Below are 10245 nucleotides of genomic sequence, written 5' to 3' on the forward strand. Positions count from 1 at the left end.
AACCGCGGTCCAGGTCATTGAGCGAACTAGGCCTTCTCTGTGGAACACAAATGCAGTGGACTCTGTTGGCACGCCGCCGTTGTCCGCGTCGACTTACCAAGCTTGCCATCTCCTCGTTCTCCTGGGTGACAAAGCGCACTTTGTTTTCAAGGCGACACAGCACCAGCGAGAGTTCTTCATTCTTCCTGCTCAGGCGTTTGTTTTTGTACAGGAGTGGCAGAAACTGGCTTTCTGTTTCTCTCAGTCGCTTTAGCTGCAAGCATGAAGTGCGGGATGTGAAAGACGCACAACACGCGGGCCAGAACGTATCCATTCCTTTTGCATCGGTTTGAACGGAATCGTGGCTTTGGCTCCCAATAAAAGACATCTACCAGGCAACCGACTCGCCGCGCCGCTCAACTAATAAGCAAGCGCAATGGGTGCCTCGCTGGATGGCGCGCATCAAACGTAGCGCAAACCTTCAAGCGTGCCGTCAATAAATTACCAGTTCATTGCGCTCTTCAGAAAGCAGGGCGTTTCGATCCTCCAGTTTCCTGATGACTGCGCTGAGCTCAGCGATTTTCAGATGAAACCGTCGCGTGTCCCGATCCTCCTGAGACTGAAAACGCCCCGCAACACACACACACAAGCACTCGTTCAAAGTTCAAAACTGTTTTTGTGCTACCTTCCTCCAGCAACGAACTAAGTCATGCGTACTGCAAGTGTGTGATGAGGTGGCTTACGCAATGAAGAGGATTGCTAGTAGCGGCGTTGACCCCACTTCCAGGGTAGTTTAGGCCCGCCCTTTGGGAATCCCTCAGGGCAGCGATCTGCTGCTCGGCAGCCTGAGTCTGCAGCTGAAGGCGGTGGACGTGGCCGGCCCCAGGGCTTCATCCAAAACACTAACCGCTCTGTCTTTCAGCTTGATCTCATCCGTCTGGATGTACAAACGGGGAGCGCTCAGGCAGGCGGGCAAACTCATTTGCCAGAATTGTGACAAAAACAAAGAGAGCAACCGGCCAATTTTTTTCTTGAATCGACTAGAACACCTTTGCTGTGACAAAAGCGAAGCGAGCAACCGGACATTTTCTTCTTGTGAAATAGAATAGAATAGAATGCCTTAGGTGTCATTGCACTGCAGGTATACAACGAAATTGGGAACATAGCCACGCACCGCGCATCTGATCAGTCCTACCAGTCGGCGGATCTCCCTCTCGCAGTCTCTCTTGGTTCGGCTCAGCTCCTCCCGATGCTGGTGATGAGCCGATCGGAGCTCGGCCGCTCGGGACTGCCAGGCCTGCTGGGCCGCTGCCAGGGCTTCTTCCGCGCTCCTGGTGGAGGCGACACCGCTCGGTCTCCCGACACCGCCGCGTCTCCTCCACCTCCGCCAGCAAAGCGCCCCCCCTCCTCACCTGAGCAGACATTGCGCCACACCGGGCCGTTGAGACCGCAACGGAGCGCCGCGACGCTTACTGGGGACAAGCTACACAATACGGTAGCGGCCGCATCGAAGCCCGACGTGGCGTGCGGATAGTCAGACACGGATAGAGCGGATCACCTTGTCCATGGAGCCGTCCCTCAGGCTGAGGACCAAGGCATTCAGTCGCTGGATCTCTCCATCTTTGATTTTGATCACTCTCATCAGCTCCATTTCATGCTGCCGCAGTAATGTCTCCCTGGTAATGGCTAACTCTTTCTGCTTCTCCTCATGGAGTTTGCTTTTGAGTTCCGTCATGGCGGCGGTGGCACGGTGGTGCTCCGCCCGCAGGTCCTGACTTCTCTCTCTCTCCAGACAGCTGACCTGACATGACTTAGACTTAGACAAACTTTATTGTCATCTTGTCTGCACATGGTGCATACAAAACGAAATTCCGTTGCATACGTCTTACAACAAAGTAGTGATATTGCAGTTGAATAGAAGTAACATATCCTATGAAAATATATATATATACATATATACTATATATATATATATATATATATATATATATATATATATATATATATTAAAAATAAGTATAAAGTGCAGCAGTGATAATTATGCAATAGTGCAAGTAGGCAAAACAGTATTCAAGAGTGTGCAGAGGAATGCTAAACCATGTATTAAACTTCTATTTAAAGGGTTTATACAAGTTCAGTAAAGTTGGTAGTGCGAGATAGTGCAAGATAGAGGTCCGTAGTGTCATAAAGTACAGTTCTGTGAATGTGTGATGCAGAGTTCAGTTTAGAGCTCAACAGTTCTAGTGTTCAACAGTCTGATGACAGCAGGGAAAAAGCTGTTGCAGAACCTGGTGGACCTGCAGCGGATGCTGCAAACCTCTTCCCAGAGGGCAGCAGGGAGAACAGTCCATGGTGGGGGTGTGATGGGTCATTGATGATGTTACGGGCACGGGACATGCAGCGCTGAGATGAAATGTCCTGAATGGAGGGAAGAGGAGCCCCTATGATCCTCTCTGCTGTCCTCACCACTCTCCTCACGTTCTTCCAATCGGAGGCGGTGCAGCCTCCACACCACACAGAGAGACAGCTTGTCAGAATGCTCTCTATGGTGCTCCTGTAGAACGTCCTCATGATGGGTGGGGGCAGGTGGGCTCTCCTCATCCTCCGCAGGAAGTACAAGCGCTTCTGTGCCCTCTTGACCAGTGCCGTAGTGTTCATAGTCCAGGTGAGGTCTTCTGTGATGTGGACCCCCAGGAATTTGGTGGTGCTGACCACCTCCACAGCTGAGCTGTTGATGATCAGTGGAGCGTGGTGAGGCTGTTTTTTCCTGAAGTCGACGATGATCTCCTTCATCTTCTCCTCATTCAGGATCAGGCTGTTTTCTCTGCACCAGCCCACCAGCTGCTCCACCTCCTCTCTGTAGTCCAGGTCGTTGTTGTCTCTGATGAGCCCCACCACCGTTGTGTCGTCTGCTGACTTCACGATGTGATTGGTGGTGAACCTGAGGACGCAGTCGTGTGTCATCAGGGTGCACAGCAGGGGGCTCAGGACGCAGCCCTGAAGGGAGCCTGTGCTGAGGGTGATGACATCAGAGGTGTTCTGTCCGACCCGGACTGACTGAGGTCTGTTGGTGAGGAAGTCTAGCAGCCAGTTGCGAAGGGGGGTGTTGAAGCCCAGGTGTTCCAATTTTCCTACCAGATGCTGTGGGATGATGGTGTTAAACGCTGAGCTGAAGTCCAGGAACAGCCTCCGCACATGGGTGTTCTTCTCCTCCAGGTGAGCCAGGCTCAGGTGAAGAACGGAGGAGATGGCGTCCTGAGTGGAGCGGTTTTGCCGGTCGGCAAACTGGAACGGGTCAAATAATAGGGGGAGTCTGGAAACGATGTGACCTTTAAGCAGCCTTTCGAAGCACTTCATCATAACCGGAGTCAGTGCAACAGGCCGGTAATCATTAAATGAGGTGATTTGAGGTTTCTTCGGCACCGGAATGATGGAGGCAGTCTTAAAGCACGCCGGCACTGTGGCTTGGCCCAGCGAGGTGTTAAAAATGTCTGTGATGACCCCAGCCAGATGACTTGCACATTCCCTGAACACACGCCCAGGAATGTTGTCGGGGCCAGGGGCCTTACAGGGGTTGACTCTCCTCAGGGTCTTCAACACATCGGCGGAGTCAAGGCAGAGTACCTCCTCTTCCTGATGGGGGACAGTTTTAACTGCTGGAGTGCCGTTTAGTGCCTCGAACCTCCCAAAGAAGTTATTTAGACCATTTAGAAAGTCAGCATCAACTACACCCACCGGGGGGGGGGGAGGGTGAGTTGTAGTCTGTAATCGCCCGTATGCCTTGCCACATACTCCTGATGTTTTTGACGTCGTGGAAACGATCCTGAAATTTTCGACTGCGGTCTCGCTTCGCTATCCTGATGGCACGGTTCAAGTTGGCTCTCGCTGTCCTCAGTGTCTCCTTGTCGCCAGACTTGAAGGCAGAGTTCCGCGCTCGTAGCGTTTGACGTACCTCCTCAGTCATCCAGGGTCGTTGGTTGCCCCGGGTGATGATATTCTTAGTGGTGCTGACGTCCTCGGTGCATTTGTTGATGTAGGCTGACACAGTCATGGCACACGCATGTCTAATCTACATCGGGAAAACTGGGAGGGAGGGAGGCAGGCAGGGAGGCAGGCAGGGAGGCAGGCAGGGAGGCAGGCAGTGTCTGTCTGTTGAGGTTTTCACCTTGTTCTTCTCCTGCTGAAGTTCTAACTGGACGTCCATCAGTTTGGTTCTCAGCTCGTCATTGGCGGCCTGAAGGGCGTCCGTTCGCTCCGCCTTGGCCCGCCCTGCCGGAGCTCGTTTGGACATCTCTTACTCGAGTCTCGCCCGGTCGTCAGTCAGAGATCACAACATTTGTACCTGGAGAGCACAAACGCAGCGCTGTTTTCCACTGGCTTCGAACTCAACTTCAATCGGTACCGTAACTTACAACATCATAAACATAGAACTAGCTTGACTTATTCATTGAATAAATGCATTTGGTTCTTCAAAACTGCATCACGCAACATAGCGTGACCGAGACGGCCGTTATCCACCTGCGTGAAGTTATTTGGTGAAATGAATGAGATGTTTAAGACACCATCGTTCTGTCTCTATGTAGATGAAGGTAAATAATCGATTGCTGAAGGTCCAAAGGTGTTGTGATAAACAAATAAACATATTAGTGATTAGTGACATATTTGTGATAAACATATTAGGCAGGATAATCACATATGTTAACGTGACTGCCCACACTGTATTTATTTATGGTTATTTGTTAAATCGAGTACTGTTAGACATGAAATAGGAAGTGTTTAACATAAATGGAAGACGAAAGGGGTACTCACCATTGTAGCTCCTGCTGGTCAATGATACGAGCCTCTTCTTGCAGTGGAAAACATACAGCCAACAAACACCGTGGAACCTAAAGGAATGAAATTAAACATTAACATTTAGCCTCAACCAACATTCACAGATACAACGCAACGCAAACTACACAAACGTAAATCTTTTTAAACACAATGAGTTGTACTTACCGTGTACGCTCTAGACGGTCCACTTGCAAGCGGAAAATAAAGATATTTCTGTTGATAATCGTCGTGTTTGTATCCGGTGTCTCGCTCAAGGCCATTGCGCCCACAGATTTGAATTTTGGCGAGAGTTCAGCCTATTGACGTCATTTCCGCGGTGTAATACCCGCATATCTGAAACGGCAAAGTTAAGAGTAGAGTTAAATAAAGTTTTTAGTCAACGCAATAATTTACAACCGTTGACCAGTCGAAATAATCGTCGAAATTTGGCGTCTGTGGCTGGAAGCAGACGCCGAGTTCGACATTCCTCCCAAACGCCACACTCCCTCGCTTCTCAGGGCTAAAAAAAAACAGTTGTAATTACCTTGTACGCTCTAGACGGTCAAGTTGCAAGCTGAAAACAAAAATATTTGCCTTGTTAGTCATCGTGTTACTAACAGCTGTGTCTTGTTTGCCAGAACTGCCGCTTTCCTACTTCCTGTTGCAAGCCACGCCCACGGATTATAATTTTGCCGTGAGTTCCGCCTATTGACGTCATGTCCGCGTCACATGACTGCGACGTAATATTATCTAAAACTGTTTGTGCGGTATTGTGTTGTTCTGTGCGGTATTGTGTTATTCTGTGCGGCGTCGTGTTGTTCTGTGCGGCGTCGTGTTGTTCAGTGCGACGTCGTGTTGTTCAGTGCGGCATGGTGTTGTTCAGTGCGGCATGGTGTTGTTCAGTGCGGCATGGTGTTGTTCAGTGCGGCATAATGTTGTTCAGTGCGGCATAATGTTGTTCAGTGCGGCATGGTGTTGTTCAGTGCGGCATGGTGTTGTTCAGTGCGGCATGGTGTTGTTCAGTGCGGCATAATGTTGTTCAGTGCGCCATAATGTTGTTCAGTGCGGCATGGTGTTGTTCAGTGCGGGATGGTGTTGTTCAGTGCAGGATGGTGTTGTTCAGTGCGGCACGGTGTTGTTCAATGCGGCATGGTGTTGTTCAGTGCGGGATGGTGTTGTTCAATGCGGCATGGTGTTGTTCAGTGCGGCATAATGTTGTTCAGTGCGGCATGGTGTTGTTCAGTGCGGCATGGTGTTGTTCAGTGCGGCATGGTGTTGTTCAGTGCGGCATGGTGTTGTTCAGTGCGGAATGGTGTTGTTCAGTGCGGCATGGTGTTGTTCAGTCCGGGATGGTGTTGTTCAATGCGGGATCGTGTTGTTCAGTGCGGGGTGGTGTTGTTCAGTGCGGGATGGTGTTGTTCAGTGCGGCATGGTGTTGTTCAATGCGGCATGGTGTTGTTCAGTGCGGGATGGTGTTGTTCATTGCGGCATGGTGTTGTTCAGTGCGGCATGGTGTTGTTCAGTGCGGCATGGTGTTGTTCAGTGCGGCATGGTGTTGTTCAGTGCGGCATAATGTTGTTCAGTGCGGCATGGTGTTGTTCAGTGTGGAAAGGTGTTGTTCAGTGCAGGATGGTGTTGTTCAGTGCGGCATGGTGTTGTTCAATGCAGGATCGTGTTGTTCAGTGCAGCATAATGTTGTTCAGTGCAGCATGGTGTTGTTCAGTGCGGCATGGTGTTGTTCAATGCGGCATGGTGTTGTTCACTGCGGGATGGTGTTGTTCAATGCGGGATCGTGTTGTTCAGTGCGGCATAATGTTGTTCAGTGCAGCATGGTGTTGTTCAGTGCGGCATGGTGTTGTTCAGTGCGACATAATGTTGTTTAGTGCGGCATAATGTTGTTCAGTGCGGCATAATGTTGTTCAGTGCGGCATAATGTTGTTCAGTGCGGCATGGTGTTGTTCAGTGCGGCATGGTGTTGTTCAGTGCGGCATGGTGTTGTTCAGTGCAGGATGGTGTTGTTCAGTGCGGCATGGTGTTGTTCAATGCGGCATGGTGTTGTTCAGTGCGGGATGGTGTTGTTCAGTGCAGGATGGTGTTGTTCAGTGCGGAATGGTGTTGTTCAGTGCGGCATGGTGTTGTTCAGTGCGGCATGGTGTTGTTCAGTGCAGGATGGTGTTGTTCAATGCGGGATCGTGTTGTTCAGTGCGGCATGGTGTTGTTCAGTGCGGCATGGTGTTGTTCAGTGCGGCATAATGTTGTTCAGTGCGGCATGGTGTTGTTCAGTGCGGCATGGTGTTGTTCAGTGCGGCATGGTGTTGTTCAGTGCGGCATGGTGTTGTTCAGTGCGGCATAATGTTGTCCAGTGCGCCATAATGTTGTTCAGTGCGGCATGGTGTTGTTTAGTGCGGGATGGTGTTGTTCAGTGCAGGATGGTGTTGTTCAGTGCGGCATGGTGTTGTTCAATGCGGCATGGTGTTGTTCAGTGCGGGATGGTGTTGTTCAGTGCGGCATGGTGTTGTTCAGTGCGGCATAATGTTGTTCAGTGCGGCATGGTGTTGTTCAGTGCGGCATGGTGTTGTTCAGTGCGGCATGGTGTTGTTCAGTGCGGCATGGTGTTGTTCAGTGCGGAATGGTGTTGTTCAGTGCGGCATGGTGTTGTTCAGTGCGGGATGGTGTTGTTCAGTGCGGGATCGTGTTGTTCAGTGCGGGGTGGTGTTGTTCAGTGCAGGATGGTGTTGTTCAGTGCAGGATGGTGTTGTTCAGTGCGGCATGGTGTTGTTCAATGCAGGATCGTGTTGTTCAGTGCAGCATAATGTTGTTCAGTGCAGCATGGTGTTGTTCAGTGCGGCATGGTGTTGTTCAATGCGGCATGGTGTTGTTCAGTGCGGGATGGTGTTGTTCAGTGCGGCATGGTGTTTTTCAGTGCGGCATAATGTTGTTCAGTGCGGCATGGTGTTGTTCAGTGCGGCATGGTGTTGTTCAGTGCAGGATGGTGTTGTTCAGTGCGGCATGGTGTTGTTCAATGCAGGATCGTGTTGTTCAGTGCAGCATAATGTTGTTCAGTGCAGCATGGTGTTGTTCAGTGCGGCATGGTGTTGTTCAATGCGGCATGGTGTTGTTCACTGCGGGATGGTGTTGTTCAATGCGGGATCGTGTTGTTCAGTGCGGCATAATGTTGTTCAGTGCAGCATGGTGTTGTTCAGTGCGGCATGTTGTTGTTCAGTGCGACATAATGTTGTTCAGTGCGGCATAATGTTGTTCAGTGCGGCATAATGTTGTTCAGTGCGGCATGGTGTTGTTCAGTGCGGCATGGTGTTGTTCAGTGCGGTATGGTGTTGTTCAGTGCAGGATGGTGTTGTTCAGTGCGGCATGGTGTTGTTTAATGCGGCATGGTGTTGTTCAGTGCGGGATGGTGTCGTTCAGTGCAGGATGGTGTCGTTCAGTGCGGCATGGTGTTGTTCAGTGCGGAATGGTGTTGTTCAGTGCGGCATGGTGTTGTTCAGTGCGGCATGGTGTTGTTCAGTGCAGGATGGTGTTGTTCAATGCGGGATCGTGTTGTTCAGTGCGGCATGGTGTTGTTCAGTGCGGCATGGTGTTGTTCAGTGCGGCATAATGTTGTTCAGTGCGGCATGGTGTTGTTCAGTGCGGCATGGTGTTGTTCAGTGCGGCATGGTGTTGTTCAGTGCGGCATGGTGTTGTTCAGTGCGGCATAATGTTGTCCAGTGCGCCATAATGTTGTTCAGTGCGGCATGGTGTTGTTTAGTGCGGGATGGTGTTGTTCAGTGCAGGATGGTGTTGTTCAGTGCGGCATGGTGTTGTTCAATGCGGCATGGTGTTGTTCAGTGCGGGATGGTGTTGTTCAGTGCGGCATGGTGTTGTTCAGTGCGGCATAATGTTGTTCAGTGCGGCATGGTGTTGTTCAGTGCGGCATGGTGTTGTTCAGTGCGGCATGGTGTTGTTCAGTGCGGCATGGTGTTGTTCAGTGCGGAATGGTGTTGTTCAGTGCGGCATGGTGTTGTTCAGTGCGGGATGGTGTTCAATGCGGGATCGTGTTGTTCAGTGCGGGGTGGTGTTGTTCAGTACAGGATGGTGTTGTTCAGTGCGGCATTGTGTTGTTCAATGCAGGATCGTGTTGTTCAGTGCAGCATAATGTTGTTCAGTGCAGCATGGTGTTGTTCAGTGCGGCATGGTGTTGTTCAGTGCGGCATGGTGTTGTTCAGTGCGGCATGGTGTTGTTCAGTGCGGCATGGTGTTGTTCAGTGCGGCATGGTGTTGTTCAGTGCGGCATAATGTTGTTCAGTGCGGCATGGTGTTGTTCAGTGCGGCATGGTGTTGTTCAGTGCGGCATAATGTTCAGTGCGGCATAATGTTCAGTGCGGCATGGTGTTGTTCAGTGCGGGATGGTGTTGTTCAGTGCAGGATGGTGTTGTTCAGTGCGGCATGGTGTTCAGTGCGGGATGGTGTCTTTCAGTGCGGCATGGTGTCGTTCAGTGCGGCATGGTGTCTTTCAGTGCGGCATGGTGTCGTTCAGTGAGGCATGGTGTTGTTCAGTGCGGCATGGTGTTGTTTAGTGCGGCATGGTGTTGTTCAGTGCGGGATGGTGTTGTTCAGTGTGGCATGGTGTTCAGTGCGGCATGGTGTTGTTCAGTGCGGTATCGTGTTGTTCAGTGCGGTATCGTTTTTCTCAGTGCGGTATCGTGTTGTTCAGTGCAGTATCGTTGTGTTGTTCGTATTGTGTTTAACACTTAGCCTCTAACACTTAGCCTCTAACACTTAGCCTCTAGCATCTAGAAGGTAAATAAATAGGAAGGAAGGACTCACCGGTGACGTCTTCGCCCACGTCCAAGCGTTGTACTTTGTATTTTCATCCTTCTGACAGTGGAAAACATAGCCAACAAACACCGTGGAACCTAAACGAATGAAAGAAAACTATCATTTGGCCACAACCAACATTCACAGATACAACACAATGTGACGTGCGGGGTTGAGGTTAAAGGTTGAGTGAAGGGCCCTCGTTTTAAACTACTTTTTTGAAAAGGATTGGGAACAAGTAAGACGTATTTAATTTATTTAATGGGAAGTAGTAAGAGCTATTGAATTTAATCTATGTATTATATTCTATTGTATTGTATTCTGTTGTATTCTTTTGGATTGTATTCACACTAACCCCACTAAAACTTCAGCCCACAAAAACTCGCCTCTGGCGCCTAGCCTCTGGCACTTAGCCTCTAACACTTAGCCTTTAACACTTAGCCTTTAACACTTAGCCTTTAACACTTAGCCTAGAAGGTGAATAAATAGGGTTAAAGGTTGAGTGAAGGGACCTCGTTTTAAACTACTTTTTTTGTAAAGGAGTGGGAACAAGTAAGACGTATTTAATTTATTTAATGGGAAGTAGTAAGACTTATTAAATTTATTTAATCTACTTTTCTTCCCAGGCAAAATTTGATGTGC

Source organism: Syngnathus floridae, unplaced genomic scaffold, assembly GCF_059516105.1.
Source record: "Syngnathus floridae isolate MCC-2025c unplaced genomic scaffold, RoL_Sflo_1.0 HiC_scaffold_35, whole genome shotgun sequence".
NCBI lineage: Eukaryota > Metazoa > Chordata > Actinopteri > Syngnathiformes > Syngnathidae > Syngnathus > Syngnathus floridae.